The sequence below is a fragment of the Montipora capricornis genome, chromosome 1 (genome assembly GCF_036669925.1).
Source record: "Montipora capricornis isolate CH-2021 chromosome 1, ASM3666992v2, whole genome shotgun sequence".
In the NCBI taxonomy this organism is placed as follows: Eukaryota; Metazoa; Cnidaria; class Anthozoa; order Scleractinia; family Acroporidae; genus Montipora; species Montipora capricornis.
Genome location: NC_090883.1, coordinates 7644060 through 7654067, shown reverse-complemented (window position 1 = coordinate 7654067; position 10008 = coordinate 7644060).

Below are 10008 nucleotides of genomic sequence, written 5' to 3'. Positions count from 1 at the left end.
CACATTGGTGGGAGGCGAGTGCTGTCACCACTGCGCCATCCCTGCTCTATCTTCCCACTTCCACTACCACTTCCTACACAGGTCTTTCTCCTCCTCCTTAACCTTTTAAACCTCTTGCCTCTCCTTCACTTTTCCCCTACACTTTCCACGTTCCCCCCTGCTCTTCCTCTTCTTCTTCTTCCTCCAACACCTACTTTACTGGCTTCCCTTCCTTCATCTACTCCGCATTGCTCTCTTACTTTTTTTTTTCACATTTTGACTACCTTTACTTAACCTCCTGGTTCTGCCCTACCTCATTCTCGTTTTTTCTCCCCTACACCTACCGGTACTTCACTTTCTCACCTTCTTCCTTTCTACCTTCTCCTTATGTTATTCTTCCACCTCTTAATTCTTCGCCTTCTTTCCCAGTTACGTAACCAAACGATTGTGTTCCATATTGGTTTTGTCAATGCTGTTTCATTTCACTTTTCACTTTCAGAATAATTAAGTGACGTCTCTTAATGAACTAGCTTAATATCAAGTGTACTTTCACTGTGAGCAAAGTATTACATTGCTACATTCTGACTCGTTTTCCACCACCTCTGTTTTTCGTTTTTATGTCAGCCATTTCCTATTGTTTTTCGTTTTCTTCTACCTCTTGTCTTCTTTCCCCGACTCCTTCACTACCTTTTCCATTCTCAGATGTTTCTCCTCTTGCACCTTCTCTCCTTATACTTCCCACCCTACTTCTTGAAATTCCCCTCCACATTTTTGTCCCTACATTCTACCCCTGGAGGTCATTTCTTTGACATCACTCTTTGCTGGAATTCAGTGGACTCATTTCAATTTTCTGTCTGAGTTTTCTGTCTGAGTGTTTTGTGTAGAGGATTTGCCGTGACTGAATGACTTTGCCATCTGAGCTGATTGGGCATATGTTGATCACAGAATCAGCAGATATTACCGACTACTCCGCAAGGAAATTAGTCAATATGTTCTGCTTCGGTTTCATTGTTTTAGTCTATGACCTACCACCTTGCCCTAGAACTAACTTGACATTTCTCTATTGCTGGTTATTTATGTACCATGGGTAAAAAGGTGGCAGAAGACATTAGGTAGTTGATTGATGAGACCAGACTAGAAAACCATTCTTACTGGTTGAGCACGCGCAACATCCTGCAGCTTTTACTGTGGCTCTGTCCCAGGCTTTTGCATTTCCCTCTGTGAAAGACCACCTCATCTGTTTAATGAACACTTTCACCTTATGCCATATCAGATTTCTCCACCATCCTAGTCAGACAAAGAAGCCTAACTATCTGCTTGATCCTTCACAGATACCACGATCAACAGTACCTCATTTTAAGAGTAAACGTGAGTACCAAACACCTTGAGAAAGCGAGAACAACGTCTCTTTCCTATAGAAGTTAATCTTGATTTGCACTAGCTTATTGTAAGGATTTGTTTACCTTTTTCATTTTGAGGTTTAAATTGTTTGCTTATTACTCTATTATGTAAATATATCTTTTTACACATACATACATATACACTTTTTTATAAATTTGATTGTAAAGAGCATCGAGACTTTTGTTGTATGCGCTGTTTCAAGAATTAAATTATTATTATTATTATCATTAGGAAGAGGCACGTGTCATACGCCATCGTGCACAAAAATGAGATATTATACTTCTTAGCACAAATTATCAAATCGTTTTCTTTAGTAAACCTTCTTGCACAAAGTTGGAGATAGTTGTTCATAGTTAATGAACTTGATGAAGAACATAATGTTCCACTTCCAGTTGGGAAATGTGGATTAAGCCAAAACAAATAAAAATATGTTTAAAGATTTTATTATTAAAATATTTGACTGGCCGGAAGCTCACTTCGGTGTATCATTTTTCGATCGCACTAAAACGGTTTAACACAAATATACGTTCACTTGTAAGTTAACAAAAATGTCCTTTCATTTTCTCATTTGATTCTTGCAGGAAGAACTTGAGGATCAGGAGGGTTTCCATAAACTGTACATATTATTTTAAAAAAAGCTTAGAGAAATTTGAATTCTCAGTGACTTCGTCTTTAATTGAAAGCAAGACTGTGGTCGACTTTGATTGAAAATATAGTTTACTGCTTTTCAACCTAAAATGTAATCAAGTTAGCACGTGAAAATTGGTTAGCATTATGAAATCACATTCAGTTTCCAGACGAGCGCTTCCAGTCAGAGGCAAGGTCACACAGTATACACAGTGGAGATCAAAACATCATCATCATCATCATCATTTAAACTGTTCACAAGTTACTTACTCGTGTTCTAAAGGATGGAATGAAACCAGATATAGATAGTGACACATGTGGGGGAAATAATTGTCATTTGCGAAAGAATCTAACGCATCGACCTTCATTCATGCACGATCCAGTGTAACAGCGAAATTTGGAATAGTGTATGACATGAATATCATTTTTAACTTAGCAATTTTAAATAGAAAGATTGCATATCTTCAAAAGTCTCCCTTCTTGGGCATAGGTTTCTTGGGCTACATGTCAAACGAATGACTGGAAATACAGCAACACCTACTGCCACACTGAGATCGATAAACGTTCTCTTCTGTGTTTGCTATCACATATGTAAAACGAATATCGCGCAACATGAAATGACAAAGAGGCAGGTACGGTGTAGCCTACAGAACAGGCCCCAGTTGTTGAAAAGGTGGATAACGCTATCCACCGGATAAATCACTGTCCATTGGATAGCGCAATTGGTTTCGCTATTACCTATCCACTGGATAGTGATTTATCCGGTGGATAGCGCTATTCATCGTTTGAACAACTGGGGCCAGATGTATTTGGCAAGAAAGCCATCAGTTGGCTGTGACGCCATCTTGGAAGATTAAATTGTCAGAGAGTTGGGGCGAGGAAACGGGAGAGGACGACGGGTACTCGTCCCAATTTTCTAAAGATAGTAGCCCTAAACGACCGATCAAAAAAGCAGCCTTCAAACGAAGGCGCTTTCACCAAAAGACCACTGCTCTAAAGGCTATGTTCTGTCGAAAAAGGAGAACACACGAAAGTGCTTGGGCATGGCCCTCAGCGGAAAGCACGAAGGTGACAAACGAGTAACGGGATCCATGGGATTTCTACTTAAAAAGTGTGCTTCACCGGGTTACCATAAAAGTCGCGCAAATCAGAATGGAAAATAGGTGTTAAATATTACTGGACTTTATTAGAAATTCAGCTTGAGCAATGCATACGTCATTCAATCAACACGTGCTCGGCAGTCTACCTGACATGGTTGGACATAACACCCAAGTGGCTTGCTTTTTGCGCTTAAGTAAGCAAGAATCAAAGTCCTAAATCAAAAACGCAATCTAGGGTCACGAAATACCTGAATCACATTGCACAATACGATAAATATTTCAGCGCTCTACAACAATCTTTTATAATCTTTTCTCAAAAGGCACAACTGAGTAGGTGTCTATTGTATAAGCGCACCAAGAAAACACTGGTTAGTTAAACCAAAGGAAAATAAATCCCTCGGGGTATTTATACAGCTTGTAAAAGTGAAAAAAACCTTCAATCATGCAAAGCACTGAAGCACATTCAAAGTGAAAACAAACTCTGCTACTCATTGAAAAAGGGGCGTTTTCTCTCAAAATAACATTTTAGCTACTTGATGATTTTGTTACCTTGGACTATCATCAGTTGCATGGCACATTGAAGAACCGAAAACGCCAAGGTTATCGAAATTGTTCTTTAATAATAAGAGCAATGACTGCGAATCAGTCAAGCGCAGTGGGAGGAGAGAAAAAAATTCCAGAACGTTAAACCTTTCGTAACCGAATGTCTGTCGGATGAGAAACAAATGACCGAATTCAAGACCAGAGGGTATTAGTGTCATGCATATCACAACCGACTGAAAGAATGGAGTTTCTTTCGGTCTTAGACTTGGCGGTCGTATACAACGTATTACCAATCAGACCTTGAAATTTAAACAATCTTTCATGTGTGAGAAAACCGCTTAACGTTTCCTCTGACGTTTTGATTGACAGTATTACACCTACAACGCAACAGGAATTGTATTGAGGTTACTTTACCATATCATGTATGAGCAGAACGGGCGGCTGTACACAGGCTAGTCTGTTCGATTTTCTGATATCTCCACTATTCAATGCAGAGTTTGACTACTACAGTACGTCCTCTACAGTGCCTAACTAGTCCTCACCAAAGCCAAAAGGAAGAGAACAGGATCATGCCAATCATTTTAACAAGGGTAAAATTATATCGTGACAGCTTGCTGTCAATAAGATTCGAGACTTCTAAAGTCTTGGCCAATATAGATCAATATGATCCACTGGAGTGACAACGAGCAAGGGGGGAACGACTTTAATCGAAGAAGTCACTGGCCCTATTAATGCCATGATTTCCAATTGGAGTGGGAGAGAGAACTTTTCCATGGCGTGCCGTTTATCCAAGGAGGTAGGTTGCTATATTTAGTTCTAAGGATTCAATGTGGGCAACTACAAAGTTCAAGAAAACTTAACAAGGTAAATTTAACCAGGTAAACCATCCAACAACCAAAATCGGCCAAAAATGGACTAAAGGAAGTGGGCCTAGAAATGATCTTATTAATGCATGATTCATACATCCCATCGGCCCTTTCGACCAGGTTTTATCTCAGCAAAACAAATCGATAGAAAAGGTATACTTTTGACTTTCTTTTTCCTTCCAAAATACACCGCCTGACCTTTTAGGCAAGGAAGGCCGGTTTATTGGGCATCATACGCCAGTAATATTGGTTTTCTTCTATTTTAGGCTTCCACGCGATTACTAAAAACAGAAAGTAGCCAGAGACCGCTCGCACGTGCCAAAACATGGTAAGGTGAAAGACCGAGTTTGCAACTGATTAGTTTAAAGGATTCTCTTCCTATATTTCAAATATATTTGAAATTTAGTGTTTCGAAACCGATTAGTTCACTGAACGCACATTTTGTTTATACTAGGCGGGGAGTATATCATTAGCGCATTCGAACTCCGGTGAAAAACAAACCATGCACGGTTAGTCCAAAAAACACTCGACGGGTCACACGAGGGATACAGTGTTCATATGAGACTGATGTTTCAATTTTACGTATATTTTTCATATAGGGAACACGCAATTTGATGCAATCTCAAGCTGCAGGCCACTCTCAAGGGTAAGCTTTCAAGGTACTTTTATTTTCCGTCTCGCCCATCAACAGTCATCCTTCCCCGGCCTGTGCACACTCTAAAGACTATTAAAAAAAAACTTTCAGAATCAGTCCAGATGAAATGCCACAAGTCACAATCCCTTAGATTTCTCTAACACTCGAATAGTCAGCTCCTTATTTCCCTGCACTAATCTGATACTACCAAATTACCATACCAGAAACGCCCATGGACGGACACCACAGTTTCTTTAAAATTCAACTACATTCGCCTGTTCATGGTAAAAATTTGGTATTTCACACAATAGAGAGTTCAGTACTATCATCATCATCATAGTCCTCGCCATCATCATTATCTCATCTTTCTGCAAACGTTTTGAATTTTTAATTGAAAAATGGGTGTGGTTAACGGTATAATAATAATGACTCGCTTTGTGTCAACCTATTTTGCTGCCTGTTTTCTTGAGGTTTTCGTAATAGTCATTCAATACCAGTTCATTATTCTTATATTCATAATGGTCATAATTTGTATTAAAAGATAACAGGTAATAAACTTGTTGCTGTAAATTGCAATCAAGCAGCAACTTGTTTGAATAAGAAGAAGAAAAAGAAGAAGAATTTCAGTCCGGCTAAATCTAAATCTCTCTAATACTAGCAATAGTTCTCACTAAATCTGCCCCTGTCTTTAGAAAGTGTGACATTTATTGCTGGAAGTCAAAGTTGTGGAGTTGCTGTATTCTCTGTTTTCACATGACGTCATGGCCTCCATCTTGGTGTCCCCAAACAAAGAAACGGCTGCCATCTTTGTGTCCCGACCCAAACCTCCGGGAATTGAACTATATTATTATGCAAACGTTTTCTTTTATTTTCGTCAAAAAACATGGCTGTTAATCATGTGAGTGCAAACCAACATTAGCAGACATTGGTACTTTTGTTCTTGGCAATAATTGTAATTACGGATATAATGGAATAGTTACCATACGGAAGTTTATGAAGGCCCGTTCTGGTCAAAATGGTGGATATAGTTTTTACCTGTGCATGAATTAATTTTACACGTTGATAGAATTAATATTTTGCATTTCTAAAACATTTGTTTAACCGCCAAATTAATTTTACCATACCTATTAATTATATTTTTAGAAGACTTATATTTTGTGTGTTTGGAATTAATTTTGTGTGTGTTTGGAATTAATTTTGTGTGTGTTTGCAATTAATTTTGTGTGTATTTGGAATTAATTTTGTGTGTGTTTGCAATTTATTTTGTGTGTGTTCGGAATTAATTTTGTGTTTCTTGTTCCATACGTCTTTGCGGCAGTGTTCTTTGCCATGTGCTAACAACATGGCGGCTCGTCAACAAAGGTCACCTCGAGTGGTGTTACGAGAAAGAAATGAACGTGGGTTCGCACTGTTTCTCCAGAATCTTAAAAGCGTTCTCAATATTTTGGCTAATATTGGGGAACAAGAGTTGGAGACAGACATTCTAGTTGAAACAAGGTATCGATTACTGGATGCATCGAGTACCTTGTCTTTTCTAATGAATGATTTAGCCGGCGGTGTTACAAATGTAACTGGTATCCCTTCATCTGCACTTCAAGCCCCCGTTCAGAATATGAACCATTCATTAACACAGTTAATCGCCTTATTGTCAAGTCAGATTGAAAGCCGTGACAATGCAGATTTTTACGATGCACTGGAGGTTTCTTATTCTGCTCCGCTGAATCTTGCACAGCCAGGACGAGGTCCTAAACGCTATGAAATAACCAAAGAACAAGTGGAGCATTTACGATCACTTTATTTTTCTTGGGAAGCAATTGCTGGCATTCTCCAGGTTAGTATTTCAACCCTTCAGCGGCGACGTAAAGAATTTGGTTTGAGTGAGTCTGCCTACTCAGAAATATCAGACGATGAATTGGATGAAATGTACAGAGGTATAACTGGCAGTCCAACAACAGGAATTCTGACTCCTAACATTGGAAGAAGACGATTTATAGGTGCACTAAGGAGTAGAGGCTTGAACGTTCAGAGATGGAGAGTCACTGAATGTTTACGACGTGTTGATCCTGTTGGAACTACCTTACGCTGGAGAATGACCATTCATCGTAGAAAGTATTATGTACCAACCCCCTATGGCACATAGATACAGGGCACAAATTAATCAGGTATAAACTGATAACACATGTCTGCATTGATGGGAAGACCAGGTTAATTTTGTATGCTGCTTGTCGCGACAATAACAAAGCAGAAACAGTGCTTTCTTTATTTCACAATGCAGTGCAGAGATGGGGATTACCCTCACGAGTGCGTTCAGACTATGGTATGGAGAATTATCTTGTTGCTGCTCATATGATACAACATCGCGGACCAGGAAGAGGCAGAATTATCACTGGATCGTCTGTCCATAACTCCAGGGTCGAGAGAACACATCGCGATGTTTATTCAGGGGTGTTAGTTTTCTATGTCCGCATTTTTCTGCAGTTGGAAGATGAAGGCAACTTGGATGTCCTTAATGATCTGCATATTTTCAGCCTACACTATGCCTACATTCCAAGAATAGAAAATTCTCTAAGGGAGCTTGTCAGGCAAATGAATAATCGGCCAGTGTCAACCGAAAGGAACCTGTCACCACTTCAAATGTGGGAGAAGGGTATGCTAGAGAACTTACATTCTGGACATACTGCGTTAAGTGAGACTGAAATTGATCACTTTGGAGTAGATCCTAATGATGTGCAAACAGTAGAAGATGAAGATTACCAGGTAGATATTTCACCACCATTAATCAGCCTTTCAGATGAACAGCTTGCACAACTACCAGATCCTTTGTCAGATGATGGAAATGGCGGAAAAGATTTCTTCCTGCAATGTATTGATATCATTAACATGCTTCTGACCTCGAGTGAAGTCTCTTGAGGCCTAAAAGGAAGAACCAAACAGTGCCACTATAATAAAATTTTTTCTCACCCATAGTAGCAGATATTCTGGGCAACAAATTCACCAGTTTCTCCATTTACTTCTTTACTTGATCATTAAAATTGAAACATTATTTTGACGTGGAAGATGTTTTGCTGTTCACAATTTTTTTTAGGGGGGAGCTAGGGGGGTAATTGCCTTCAAGCCTGCCCCCAATAGAAAGGTTTATCCCTAATAGGGTTGCTAAAGGAAAGCAGTTGGAAGGAGGTTACCTGTGGTTGAATGGATTAACCATTTGATCTGCCACAAAGGCTGTTAAGAACTCGTAACTACAGTCGTAAATTTGTGCATCCGTTTTTTGATTTATCGACAAAACATATCCGCTCTAAAATTACACGTGTCATGAAAATATATACAAGTAATTTTATCATAATATAAAACCCGGAAAATCAAGTTGAAATCAAATACTATCTATACAAATAAATCCAAAACTTTGTGACCAAACGTTATATAAGAATTGTTAGGCCTGACTGATCGTGACAAAGGCGTTGCAGTTTTTTGTGTGCAAACTAGCCAAACATGAATTTCATTGACAACAAACAAGAGTTTCAAATCAAGTTGTATCCTGTATTAAAATGCCTCGCTTTGTTTATATCTTTCTCATTTTTTTGCTATCAACATCGTTCATAGATAGATCTATGAATCATAGATACATTAGACAATAGATCTATATATCATTGGAATATTAAGTTTAATTATCCCTAGTCACAGGTTTTCCTGGTACAGATTTCAATAAAATAGAGTGGTACTCTGTTCAATTGACTTTGATAGATCATTGCGTTTATCCATAAATTATAACAGTATCGGTCATAGAAAACTCAGAACAGATTTATTGCATTAATTTAGTTCTTTACTTTTATTAACAGCAACATAAAATGAATAACATCATTCAGCTTGAGTAATTATTGCACTGAGGTCAATCAAACCTAACAACTCAAACTGGCAACAAGAAACACAACAGTGCATATATATAAACCCATCAATATATATGGACGTATAGAACTTAAAACTTAAATTAAGCTTGCTTCGACTTAAATTTATTGTGTGGCAGCATTGTCAAGTTCAAAATATTGATGACAATGGGGAATTTTGACAGTCTGCAATAGAGAAAAACATTGATGGAACCTTAGCTTTATGTATTTTCTGACCCACCAATTAAATTTCAAAGTCAAAAATAGCAACATCGGCCATAGACTGCAGGCCATTTACTTCTTGCCAAAGTAACACTGTGAGAATGCCAAGTCATAGAGAGCAAATAATCTATCCATAGGAGGCAGAGGAACTTCCTCAGTTGGCCTTGGAAGCTCAAGCAAGTTGGTACAGGTATGAGCTAAAAGGAGGAAGCCGCCCTCCACAGGTGGGTGCTGCTCTTCCCTTTGTTCTTCCTGCTGCTTATCACTCTCTCCTTTCTTCTGCTCATCATTGAGTCCTTCCTGACTTGCAACTTTCACGATTTCCGTGGGTAGTATAAACTCCAGTGATGGTGCAAGGCTGAAACCAAGGACAGGCTCCTCTGCAGTACCAGTTGCAAAGTATGTGACTCAAATCAAGCGTAGTCTGCCCACACACCCTCCTAGAAGATACTTGACAAAGAGTTGATAAACTTCTCTTTCCTTTTTCAGGGTATGTGAACCCTCCTCTGAAAAGTTAGGCTTCAAAATGTGAAGTAACATTTGTCCACTCAACTTGCCCCTTGCTTGGGGTCTCAGGAGATGAACCAACATTGGCAGTTCCTGAAGAGCTAACAGCATTCCAAGCTCTTCTAGTCCGTGCCTAATTTGACGAACACAAGGGTCAAAACACTCTCCCAAAGAAACAATTTGCTGCAGAGTGCTCGCCTCTACAAATACAGGCAATTGCCCATTTTGAAGCATGGCAACTGCCATCA